Below are 12,815 nucleotides of genomic sequence, written 5' to 3'. Positions count from 1 at the left end.
AGAATGGGCACCTAGCTTTGCCTCAAGGGACTGGAAAATTGTTAGATGAGCAATCCCAGAGGAAATGACTCCTAAATTGAGTAATGATTACTAAACAAATAGGTATCACCTATCAGGCTAGGAGGAAAAAAGAATTTGCAAGGAATTAGGAACAGAAATGGGCAAAGACGCAGGGGGAAAAGCCACTTAAGAATTAAAAGAACAGGGCTTCCCTGGTGGTGCAGGGAGGTTAAGCATTAGCACTATGAGGCAGCCTGTAGCTACTGCGGCATGGATTTGATCCCGGTCAGGGAGCTGACCCACAGGGCACAGCAGACCTCTCCTGTCTCCCCGCAGCTCCCCTCAGCAGTGTATTTCAGTGCATCTGCCTGTTCTGCTCCCCACTCTGTCTCTGGTGAATACACACACACACACACACACCCCCAAACCTTTGGCCTACATCCCAGATCTTGTATGCATTAATAAATCTTTAAAAAAAAAAAACGGAATTAAAAGAACAATGTCAGAGGATTTCATGGAAGGCAAAAAGGGGCTAGTAATAGCACTACTTCATAGGGATATTGTAAAAATTGAATGCGTTAATAAATATAAGTTAGGGACTTCCCTGGTGGCCTAGGGGTTAAGTCTCAGTTCATCTATGCAAAAAAGAAAAAAAAAGTTTGTGCTAAAAATAAATGAGAGAACGCTGCTATACATAGGAGGTACTATATCAATATTGTCTATTACCATTTATAAAAATCCACAAAGCTAAGAAACAAACTTGGAAAAACTGTTCACCTCTATGGCAAAAAGTTGTTATTAATATGTACAGACTTAAAAAAAAATTTTATTTCTTTTTGCGTAGAACAGGGATGTAGGCAAGAGGAGTGGGGCGGGGGGGGGCCGGGGGGAGGTGAGAGGATTCACCAGAAAATGGCAGATTTACTGAAATACACTGCTAAGGGGAGCAGCCAGCAGGACAGGAGAGGTCTGCTGCTCCCTGTGGGTTAGGTCCCTGGCCAGGGATGAAACTCAGGTGGCTGAGACTTAACCCCTAGGCCACCAGAGAGGCCCATAGTAATATATGAAGATGTCTTAGAAATAAGCAAGAGATGAATATGCCAATGAAGTGAGAAAAGGGCTAAGAGAAATATTTCTCAAAGAAGAAAAAATTTTAAAGTATAACCTTATTAGTACTCAGAAAAAGAAGTAAAGCAAGGAGGCTTTTATCACATTGCCAGACATTTTTTTAAAGCCAGTGTTTTGAGGATGTGGGGAGTAGAACTGGTTTCACTTGGTACTAACAAGTTTTTCATAAGACAACTTGGCAATTACATGCGCTTTGGGAAGCATCTACTACACCTTTTGACCCACTACTGCAACCACTGGAAATTTATTCTAAGGAAATAATGATAGCTGTGAACACAGACATTACAAGGATGTTAACTGCAGCACAATTTAAAATGACAACAAAAAAATTATAATCTTGGGCCTCCCTGTTGGCCTAAGTCTCAGCACTATGAAGCTATGGGCAGCCACTGCAGCACAAGTTTGATCCCCAGCCAGGGAGCTACCCACATGACTTCTGTCTTGCCTGCTGCTCCCCTCAGCAGTGTATTTCAGTAGATCTGCCTGTTCTGCTCCCCACTCGGTCTCTGGTGACCCCTCTCACACATCCCACCCGCCCCCATCCCATAACTCTGGTCTACACCCGAGCTCTTGTATGCATAAAAAAATAAATCTTTAAAGAAATTATAAATCTTAATGTTAGAGAACCTATATGTAGATAATGACACGAGCACAGAATATAGAAAGAGGTAGACAAAGTTGCATCTACTACTTTTAGCTGTGGGATCTAGGAAGATTCTAAATCTGTTCTTGCTCAATTTTCCCAGTTGCAAAATAAATAGAATACTACTGAGAGAGGAGAAGAGAAAGGATGAAGACTAAATGAGTAAAAATATGTGAAGTGCCTCAAAAGTAAAGATGATATAGTAAATGCTCAATAAATACCAGACATTAACATTCAGTAGTAGCAAGGTAGTATTATTCAGTGAATAAAAATTATATTGTAGGGGGGGTTGCAACTGTATGGGGAATATAAAAATAAAATTTATTATTTAAAAAAAATTATATTGTATAAAAACACATAATAAAGTTTAAGTGTATTTTTGATAAATGCTAGTAAGCTGAAAATCAGGTGACATAGCAGAGTATGTAATTCTATTTTCAGAAAGAAATATTTTTTTCCCCCAAAGCTTTTCCAAAGCTCCTTCATAGAAGGAGCTCTACCTAAATAATAACACTGAATTATTTCTTCAGGTGACATGATTATTAGTTGACTACTATTCTCCTCTTTAAATTTCCCTGTAGCTTTCCAGTATGCCACAAGAAACATTATTATTCATCACCAAAAAAATGGTATAGGGCCTTCCTGGTGGTGTAAGGGGTTAAGATGCAACCTATGAAGCTATCTACAACCTCTGCAGCATGAGTTCGATCCCTGGCCGGCCGGGGAGCAACCCACATGGTGCAGCGGACCTCTCCTGACTCGTCTGCTGCTCCCCTCAGCAGTGTATTCAGTCAGTCTGCCTGCTCTGCTCCCCACTCTGTCTCTGGAGAATCCTCTCACCCCCCTGTACCTCTGGCCTGTACCCCCAGCTCTTGTATGCATAAATAAATAAATTTAAAAAAAAAGGAGATGGGGCAAGGGAGCCTCCCAATACATGCTGCCTCTACAGCAAGACAAATTCAACTTATGCGCATTCATTGGAACTTGAGCAGAAAGCAAGCCTAAAAAGTTCCCAGTGAGAAAGTAAATGGACATTAAATCTCATATCATAAGCATGGCTTCTCTTCTACAATTCATGATTTTATATTTTATACAAAACTAGATTAGAAATGCTACACACGTATTCCCAGTCCTCACCATTCTTGGCAAATTTCACTGATCTTGAATTTCTCACTTGGAGTCACCAAAAATTATTTCACGCTCACTAGAAAAATAGTCATATTATATTATTACATAAGTTGCAAAATTTATTAATTTGACCTACTTAATTTTTCTATTTAAGCAGTCATTCTTAAGCACAAAGGAAGTACAAAGTGTCCATGCCAATGTATATAAGCTGGAATGAACAACAAGGGCAATGGTTATCAGACTTCTGTCTGAGCAAAGCCTGCTGGTTCCTTCTCAAGTGGACTCTGCAGATTGACAGAGGCCCCATTCTCTCCACTATCAATTTCACACTAGTCAAGCACTCCCTGAAAAGCAGAAGTTATTTAAACACCTGGATTCAAAGACTTTAAAATGATAATCCAAAGCAGTAGTTTCCTTTGCACATATAGAACATTGTCTTCCTGTGGGCTGTTTTAGGTTGTTCTTTCCGCCCCCCCAAATTAATGGTACTAAAGGGGCTGATTCTCGTTGGCAGAATAGTGTCTACTCTAGAAAACATAAAACAGTTGCTTATATGGATTGTTCTGTTGGTTAAGGTTTAGAATTAAGAACCAAAAAAAGGGACTAGGCTGATTAAGGTTGAAATCTTTCATTGAAGCAAAGAGAAATAATAACAGGTAAATTTATTAGGGATTTAACCAAGCAACAGTCACTGTTGTATGTACTTTTTACATACGACAACACTGTAAGATGGGTGCTATTATGCCCCATTTTACAGAAGAAACAGAAGCTCAGAGGATTAAAGTAATTTGTTCAAGGTCACACAGCTATTTGGTGTTCAGGTTGGTTCAGATTTTTAACTTGAAAGCCTGCACTTTTCTCTTTGTATAGTTTCTTACTATACTTGAAAGTTTTATTAAATCACATATAATTTTTCTAAGATGAACATGCACTGGTGAAGAAAATGACCTAGAAAACAAAACAGTTGCTCAACTAAAACAACGTCCATGGTCTGGTAATGAGATCCTGAATGTCTACCATAACCACTGTCAATAGCTCCACAATAAGTCATATGTGTCCTGATATAGCTGTGAATCTCTCAAAATAACACTTTATATTTGCAAATGAAATATGCTGCCCTCTTAGAATGGTAAAAATACATTATTTCTTGATGTAGTCATTCCCCTATTTCTGCTTAGTCTCCTCCCTGCTCCCCACCCCCACTTCCTCTCTGCCAGCAGATCCTTCAAGACCATTCAGTTTCTCCTTCTCAAGAATACCTATGTGCACACTTGACCCAACAGGACCCTAACATCAGTCGCTGTGCTCTACAGTTAAAGGGTGGTACAAAGTCCAAACGAACTCAAGAAAAAATAGAGCATTTCTGATGCATCTGCGTCTTTAGAGTGATTCAGTTACAGAATTAATTCTAAACATTCTTATTTTTCTATTTCACACTTGGAATCCTGTCTTTAACATCAGCTTACCAGAAAGTCCTCCGTTTATTTTATGGCCTTTCTTCAAAAAAAGTTATTCCATGAAATTTTCCATAAATTACTGAAAAGATCAGAAGAAAAAAGAAAAAAAGAAAAACAAGCAAATGCACTGTTAAATGGTAATAAATATCACATTTTCAGTAATTTAGTCTAAATCATTTCTGGAACTTGTTAATAAAATGCTTTATAAGCAAATATAGTATATCAAAATGCTAGTTACTTATTAATGAACTAACATGTACCTTCATCCATTTCCTCAACAAACATTTATTGAAATCCCAAATAACTTGGTTTTTAAATTTCTGAACCCAGATGAAGGCACCAGAGAAGAAGAACACAGGTGCTGAAATGAGGATGTTGGTTTGCAAGCTGGCTCTTGTTCTGACTAACTCAAAGACCTGGAGGAGTCCTTAGTCTCCAGGTCAAGATAACATTTCACTTATCTATTTTGAGGTGAGGAAAACAACTACTTAAAGGGTCTTTGTGAGCTTTAGATGATTATATAAAAGTCAGCATGGGGGCCTCCCTGGTGGCACAAGGGGTTAAGACACAACCTATGAAGCTGTCTGCATCTTCTGCAGCATGAGTTTGATCCCTGGCCGGCCAGGGAGCATCCCACATGGTACAGCAGACCTCTCCTGACTGGCCCACCCCACTGCTCCCCTGAGCAGTGTACTTTGGTTGATCTGCCTGTTCTGTTCCCCACTCTGTCTCTGGTGAATCCTTTCACCCTCCCACCCTCACCACACCTCTGGTCTGTGCCCCAGCTCTTGTATGCATAAATAAATAAATCTTTAAAATAAAAAAAAGTCAGCATAGGGCCTAGCATGTAGTAAGGGTGCAAGAAATGACAACCAAGGTAAATATATGTTAATACTTCACAAAGTAGTTGAGAGAGATGGTTAATATAAGTTTTTTGTCTTACTAGAAAGATGGAAATTTGTGAAACTATGGTAAAGATACATTAAAAATAAAAGTTCTAAGGTTATGTAAGAAATTTTCCATATTAAAAAAAAGAAATGTACTAGGTATATGGAGTGAAACATCTAAAAAATAAAGGTAGGAAAGAGAGAGATAGGTAAAAGAAAATCTTGAAAGCTATGCGTTTGGCTGATGGATATACTGATTCCATATACTATTCTATTTTTGTGACTATACAGATTTTTTAAGCCATAATTTCAATCCCCAGAACATGTCTAACACATTTTCTCATATTCAGAAGAGATCAAGATTTTAGCCTTGAGCTATATTGAATTAACAATAGTTCCTCCGTGCTCAGTAATTTAGTACAGGTCAAGTTTTCTCAGACAATTCTACCTTTCATTATAAAAGTGAGCAAAGGGAGTAACTATATGCATTCAAGGCAAAAATTCAAGCTTTTCAACTGCTCATTAATATTACAGTAAAGCAGCAGCAATGCACATTTTCCCGTGTTCTTCAAAACAAGAAATTCTGTATCCTTAAATTAAGCTGTTAAAATCGCTTCCACATTACATATTTTTGGAATTACAAAGGGTATATGTCAATTATATCTCAAAATAAAAGCTGGGGGTTTGGGGGAAGAAGGAATTACAAGGGAATCGGAAGCACAAAAATACCTAAATGCGTGCACAAAGGGTTGTTACTATCTTTAAGATTTGAGGGGCATCATTAGTAATTTAAGCAAAGGTTTCACCTGCTGTTTCTAGACTGCGTTTAGGTTTTATCACTGACTAACCATACAGCAAACCAGCGCCAGAAGGGAGGCAATTAATTTTCTTCAGAGGTTTAAGAAGCTTAACCTGCAGAGTCCATGCTGCGTAAAATAAGCTGACTAAAACAACACAGAATTTCAAGTCACACCTCGTCTATTTCTGGGTAGGCAAGTAAATACTAGTAAGACCACACCAGAGCACTTAGCAAAGCAGCCCTTGTCTTGATAACCTTAATGCCTATCATGAAGTGGTTGCCTCTCTCCAACAAAAATTCCAAATCGGTAATGAATGCAAGCATCGAATGAAGACTACTTGCCACGGGCAATCATTCATGGTCAAAGTACAGGATGAATAAACAGATGCAAAGAGCGCATCTTTCTACATCCTGCAAAGCCATCTGCGCTTTCAGCCTCGGGTCACCCTTGCACTACGCACCTGCAGGCGTCTTTTTAAAAAATAAGCAGCAGCAGTAAACTTTTCTCTGGCCTAAGAGATTACGTCTCTCCGTCTTCCTGTATATTCTGGAAATCAAAGACGCTAAAGTCAAAATCGAGCCTCTCCCAACTTTGGCTGAACGCGAGCAGCGGCCACCGGGCATCCGCCGCCGTCCTGGGCGACTCCAGCCGCCTCGCGGCTCAGGGACGCGGCTCGCCGACCCTCACCCAGCGGGGCGCCAAGTCCGCCCGAAGAAAATGGGCCCCCCAGGAAGCGTGCTAACCCCCGAAGGGCTCTCTGCCGCCGGCCCCGCGAAAGCTAGGGGCCCCCCGCGCCCCGGGGGCGTCCGCACCTGCCCGGAGAGGCCGCGGCCGGGACTCGGTGCCCGCGGCGTCCGCCCGGCCCCGGCCGCGCCGCGGGGGCAGGAACCGGGGCCGGAGGTTTCCGCCCGGCGCCGCCCAGCCCGCCGGGGGCCTAGCTCGGGGCCGCCGGGCTCCGCGCCGCGTCGTCCGGGGCGCGCAGCCGCCTCCCCGCGCCGCCCGCGGAGCCTCCCGCCGCGGCGCCCGCACCTGCCCGCGCCCCGCCGCAGCCCGGCGGCGGCTTCACCCACCTGGCGCCTCGCCGCCTCCAGCGCGTCACGGCGCGACCCCGGGCTCGGCACCGGCCGCGCGGGCGGGGGGCGCCGGGAGGCCTGGCTCGGCCGCCGCCGCCGCCGCCGGGTGGGTCGCCAGGCCGCCGACTGCGAACCTGTTGCGCAGCCTGTCACGGCCGCTCGGGCTCCGCGGCGCCGCCTCAGCCCCACAACAACATGGCGGCCACGGCCTCCGCAGGAAGCCGAGGGGCGGGGAGGGAGGCGACGGGCCGGGCAGCTGACGGCCCGCCCGCCGCCCGCCCGCCCGTCGCCGGGCACCGACTCCCCCGCCCCCGGGAGCCCGGGGTTGGCTCCGGCGCCGCTGCTCACCCCCACAGCCCCGGGGCCCCGGACCCCGCGGGCCTGGTCCTGGTCGCCGCTCTCCCCTCGGGGAGGCCCCGAAGCCCCGGACCCGTAGTCCCTCCCGGAGCGACGGCGACCTACCTGGCTCCTCCTCCCCGAGGTGATACACCGAGGTTGGGTGGTGTGTTTCCTGCCACAGCCGACCCCATGGTTTTGGAAAGGGCCCTGTCCGGCACCTCCTTGTGGCGCCCCACGTGGGGCTCTCTCTGGAGCCTCCTCATTCACTCGGGCTTCTTTCTGATCTGGGACACGGTTTCCCGGGAATGGGGGAGTGGGGCTGGAGAAGGAGGTCCTTCCCACCTTGCACCGGAGTCTCTTACAGGCCTCTCAGACCCGCCCAGGTACCCACAAGGACAAACCATACCCAATGCCCATCACCTCAGCATTGCTCCCCCTCCGTAACACAAAAAAAGGTGCACGTGGTAGGGCCTCCCTACCACATCCACATGCAAGAGTAACTCCCCCCAAATGTCTCACCGAGCAGTAAGAAGGTCATCTCTCCCCAAACACCACTAGCTGCAGACCTACTGAAGCTGAACATTGTTCTCCACACCAGGGCTACCCGGCAGGTAGCTCAAATGCAAGCTCAGGTGAAACTCAAACTCAGAATTTCTTTTTTTCTCCCTCTCAAGTCACTGGTCTCCTGACCAAAAGACCAGATTTCAACTCAAGGCACTCCCATATGCCGAGGGCTAACCTTTGACTCCACCGTCCTTCAAGAGAAAGAAACTTGGAAGGCTTCCTCTTTGTTGGAAGGTGAGAGAATTCACTGATTCCTTTGGGCATAACAAAATGAGGGTCCAAAACCCAAGATAACTGTTAGTTTTTTTAGAGGCAGAATGAGGGCTGGTACCATGGAAAAAACTCATATCCCCATGACTTCTGTTGGTGAAGGGAAAATCTGTGCAGATCAAGTGATACCATGCCTTCCTTTCATTCCTTACCTGTTGGGACAGATGATGGTAACAAGAATGGCGTCAAAGAATGACCCTAATGTCCAGACCTATCTGAACTGGCCAACCAACTTATGTGAGGAACTCAGCAAACGTCAATGAAGATAAACAGGCTTTTCCGCTCTCACACTCACACTCATTCTTCGATTAGGACTTGACCAAGACCTGACAGACAGGTCCTGAGTTTCAATGACACAGAGAGACCTGACTCCTTTCTATTTTAGTCCAAGAGGTTCCTTATCTACTAGGGACCAGGCTTCCCATCTGCCAACAAACCACCCAACGTAGGGATAGCACTCTTGAACAATGATCTCATCCCCAAGGCAGACATCAATGAATTATAGTACTTCCTTTGAGAGCCCACTCAAGAGTCTCAGCCTCAACATAATGCTCAGAGAGTTGGCCTGTAAGGAAAAACCTATTTTTATAACCAGTCTCCCTTCCCTTCCCATCGTTTGATGGGTGTCACTTGTGTTTCCGGATTCTGGACCCAGTATAAGTCACCCTGAGCTCTCTTTCCTCCCTGAAGAAGGTACCAAATTGTTGGCAGGACAAAAATGAAGTTCATAGAAAGGGATGTTTATACAGAAGTAAAGGGAAAACCATTTTTTTAAATGTCCCTAAAATAAACCAAAATGCCAACCTCTGATGGAAATTGGAGTCCTGTATATAACTGGGTGTCTATGGTATCCCAAACTCTAAAATAGCTCTCTGTATTCCAGGGTTCCATTCAGAACTTCGAGATCAGTTTGTCTATCCTACTCTTTCAGTATCTATGATTCACATAGGTGATAGAGCCACCATTCCCATTCTTCGACTTCCTCCACTCCTCATGGGACACACCTTGGAACTATGTTTATAAATTCATTTTTAAGTATTTCCCATATCTTACCATCTCTTGTTCACCTCTTGCACCAACTGGAGATAAGATACCTGGAAGAGCTTAATTCTACTCAAAATATGTAGATAGTCCTACATAATTCTAGACAGAATTATGAAGTAGTATAGAGTGCAAAGGTTGAGAAATAAGGAAAGGAACTAGGTATATTACATTTCTTCTGCCCTAGTTCTGCCATAATTTAGAATGGATTCTTAGGTCTGTTCCTGGTAATCTAGCTTTTACCAGTGAAGTATTTAATCTTATTCTTTCTCCCCTTCCCTGAACTGACTTTCCTTCTCAGCTGTATATATCCTAGGTTCTATTTCCCCCTTATGTTAGTTTTTAAGGGTTCCTTCCTTTACCCTATTCTACTCTCAAAACAAACACCCACAGTGGTGGGAAGAGGCTAGCATAGAGAACAGACGCAAATCCAGACTCTAAGCAACTGATAAAACAAATACATTATCTTATTGAGTAGGAAGACTGTGAGAACTTGGAACTTATATTTTAATTCCTCTACTACTAGTCTCCCAAGACAATGCTATAAATAATTTGTAAAGAAATTAAATAAGTAATCTATAATGAAATTAAGATAAATAGTATGACCAAAATAGTCTTGATTTACTCAATATTTATCATTGCTGGTGTTCTTTATTCTTTCCTGATGATCTCAGTTTCCATCTGATATATCCCTTCAACCTGAAGAACTTCCTTTAGTGTTTCTTATAGTTCATGTCTGTTGGCCACAAATTCTCTAAAGATCTATTTTATCTGAAAATGTTATTTTGCTTTCACACTTTAATAATATGACCCATGGATATAAAATTCTAGATTGATGGTGTGGGTTTTTTTTCTTTCAACATTTTAAAGGTTTTTTTCCATTCTCATCTAGCCTATATGGTTTCTGTGGAAATTAAGCTCCTTCAGGTATCTGATTTCAGTAGGTATAAGAGGTGAACAAAAGTTGGTGATATTTGGTAAATACTTAAGAGGAAATTTATAAATATAGTTCCAAGGCGTGTCCCATGAGGAGAGGAAGAAGACAAAGGATTGGAATGGTGGATGTATCATCTACGTGAATGATAAATACTGAAAGATCTGGTGTTGATCAGATAATTTTCTTCCCTATATGTTATTTTAACTTGCTGCTTTCAAGATCTGCTCTTTATCTTCAGTTTTCAATAATTTGTGATGTACATTGAGTGAACTTTTTGGTGTTTAGCCTTCTAGGGGTTTTATTTACGGTCTTGTGTCTGCAAATTTCTGTCCATTAGATTAAGAAAAATCTTAGCCAATACTTCTTCAAATACTTTTTTCTGCTTTCTTTCTCATCTCCTAGCATTTCAACTACATGTATATTTAATTGTTTGAGCTTATCAGGAGTTGGTATTGATATGCTTCACCAGTGTAGTGGTGCTCGCCGTTGAACAGAAAAACGTGGCTCTACCCTCCCTGATCCATCAGACATCTGGAGATAGAACAGTGAGTTGGAATCTAAAGCCTTTTACTTCTGTTTCTGATAGGATTAATCTACTATTGTTCTCCACCACTCCTGAACACACATACCCTCCACATGCTAATCTACTGTCACATTTGGTTCTGTCCCTCTGAAAAGTAGAATGAGAGTGAGGTTTGTCCACCTCTCAGTTTCTTTTTCCTCTCAAAACTCACAGAAAGAATAGATGTGCTGACATTGGTTCCTTGTGCATAAAGAAGTAAAGTCTGAGAAACCAAGCTGAAGCTGCCCTACCATTTGGTCCTAAGAGCAAATGAAAAGCAGGCCAGAGATAGAGAGGTCAGGACCCAGGAAAAGGCCTATGGCTTCATTTGACATGTATTTGCCCTTTCATTAATTTGATATTTGTTTTCATTCAGTGAGTGGTTATTAACATGCATTATGTTCCAGTCACTGACACAAGGAGTTAGTTAGGAATTGGCACTTAGAAGGGAGCAGCCGAGAGTCAATTCAGACGAATGGTCAATGGGATAATGTTCCAAGGGAGCCAGGGGGCAGGTGAGAAACAGAGAAGAGGTGGAAATAGAAGTGACTTAGGGGTAAGAGGAGGGGAGGGAAATTCCCTAGCATAGAGGAAGGCACCTTCTTATTATTGGTCTACTTGTGTTTTGCAAAACTTGAGACTTTGGCTTAAGGCCTCATGGTACCGGAAAGGCTGTACCGGCAAGCTAGAGGGGGAAGTTAGCCCAGACTTGGCCCTTGGCCAACACTGCAGGGTGGAGCCAAAGACCAGACTGGGCCAGGCCCTTGAGGCTCTGGACAGGACGTGCCCATTCATGACTGAGGCACCAGGGGCTTCCAGTCTGGCAGGTGTAGCTCAGCGAAAGGGAATCCAGCCTGCATTCAAGAGTCATATGTGCTTCCTGTGTCTGAAAGATTTGCCCAGCTGTCTGCTTAGTTTACTGTTGCTGTCTGCCACACAAACCTGGAGTGATACCAGCTCCCTTCTTGTAATAACCTAGCTAATATTTATGTAGCGTTTTGCATTTAACAGAGTACTTTTGTTATTTCATAAAGTCCTAACAACAGTCCTGGGAAGCCAGGTCAAGCTCAGTTTGTGGTCCTCTATCTTGGTTGGTATGGAGAAACACAGGTAAAATCTGTGTCAGGTTGTGATTTTCTTTTCCCCCTTTATATAGAGAAATACTAGCTGTGCTCCTCTTGGTTTAGACAGCAACAATATTTTAGTTTAAAATATACAATAGATCGTATTATTTTGTACTGCTTGACCCAGTCTGGCTCACAAACATTTTTGTTTCTGGTATTGTCATTGTCTTCTTCCTAGGTAAGCTAGTATCTTGAGCCAATGAAACATTATAAAGGTAACTACTCCTCCCCTGACCTCCACCCCCAGCCCCTGGGTGAGAGATGGAGTAACTGCCCTTGCTTTGGTGCCAGAGCACTAGAGGAGGGTAACCCTCAGGCAAAAGAGAGGTCACTTTTTGCTATTTTTAGATGATATACTTGAAACTTGCTCTGTCTTGGCTTCTCTCAACGAATACTATGAAGCTATCTGTAGCCACTGCAGCACGAGTTCGATCCCTAGCCAGGGAGGTGACCCACATGGCACAGCAGACCTCTCCTGACTTGCCCCCTGCTCCCCTCAGCAGTATATTTCAGTCAGTCCACCTGTTCTGCTCCCCACTCTGTCTCTGGTGAATCCTCTTACCCCCCCCACCCCTCTGGCCTGTACCCCAGTTCTTGTATGTATAAATAAATAAATCTTTAAAATCTTTAAAATAAAAAAAAAAGAACAAGATGAACATCTAAAAGTTAGAGCAGTGAAATCACTGACTTAAGTGGAATCAGCAAGCTCAAGCCTATCACCAATCTCATCTACTCTGAAGAATGACCAGACCAGGAATTTTATGTCGTGGGTCTCAAGTAAAGGTATGAGTCCAGTGCTTGGTGCTACTTTGCCATTTATTTTTCCTTTTGTGTTCCATGGATCCCATAAATAGGTTGTGCT

The 12,815-nt window shown here is 43.5% G+C and overlaps 1 protein-coding gene and 1 long non-coding RNA gene across 9 annotated transcripts in view; one reads left to right on the top strand and one right to left on the bottom strand.

Moving 5' to 3' along the window:
- ITSN2 (intersectin 2) overlaps positions 1–9,128 on the bottom strand; it is a 107,081-nt gene extending 97,953 nt beyond the window's left edge. Inside the window, exons 1-3 of one of the 8 annotated variants that reach the window (XM_054701305.1) lie at positions 7,114–7,138; positions 6,504–6,589; positions 4,366–4,435 (exon numbers count right to left, since the gene is read on the bottom strand). The gene's annotated coding sequence lies outside the window, so the exon portion shown is untranslated. Of the gene's footprint in view, positions 1–2,908; positions 2,955–4,365; positions 4,436–6,503; positions 6,634–7,113; positions 7,330–7,578; positions 7,760–9,093 lie in introns of those variants that run through there. The other 7 variants (XM_054701304.1, XM_054701309.1, XM_037528423.2 and 4 more) reach the window with 7 other exon arrangements.
- Positions 7,490–12,815, top strand: part of LOC129146851 (uncharacterized) — a 71,224-nt gene continuing 65,898 nt past the window's right edge. The window contains exons 1-3 of the long non-coding RNA XR_008554132.1: positions 7,490–7,597; positions 8,130–8,253; positions 10,670–10,812. This is a non-coding gene — a long non-coding RNA (uncharacterized LOC129146851). The remainder of the gene's footprint in view (positions 7,598–8,129; positions 8,254–10,669; positions 10,813–12,815) is intronic.

The sequence above is a fragment of the Talpa occidentalis genome, unplaced genomic scaffold (assembly GCF_014898055.3).
Source record: "Talpa occidentalis isolate TD23 unplaced genomic scaffold, MPIMG_talOcc4v2.1 talOcc4.5, whole genome shotgun sequence".
In the NCBI taxonomy this organism is placed as follows: Eukaryota; Metazoa; Chordata; class Mammalia; order Eulipotyphla; family Talpidae; genus Talpa; species Talpa occidentalis.
Note: the sequence above shows the minus strand (reverse complement) of the source record. Positions and strands in the feature narration are given on the sequence as shown.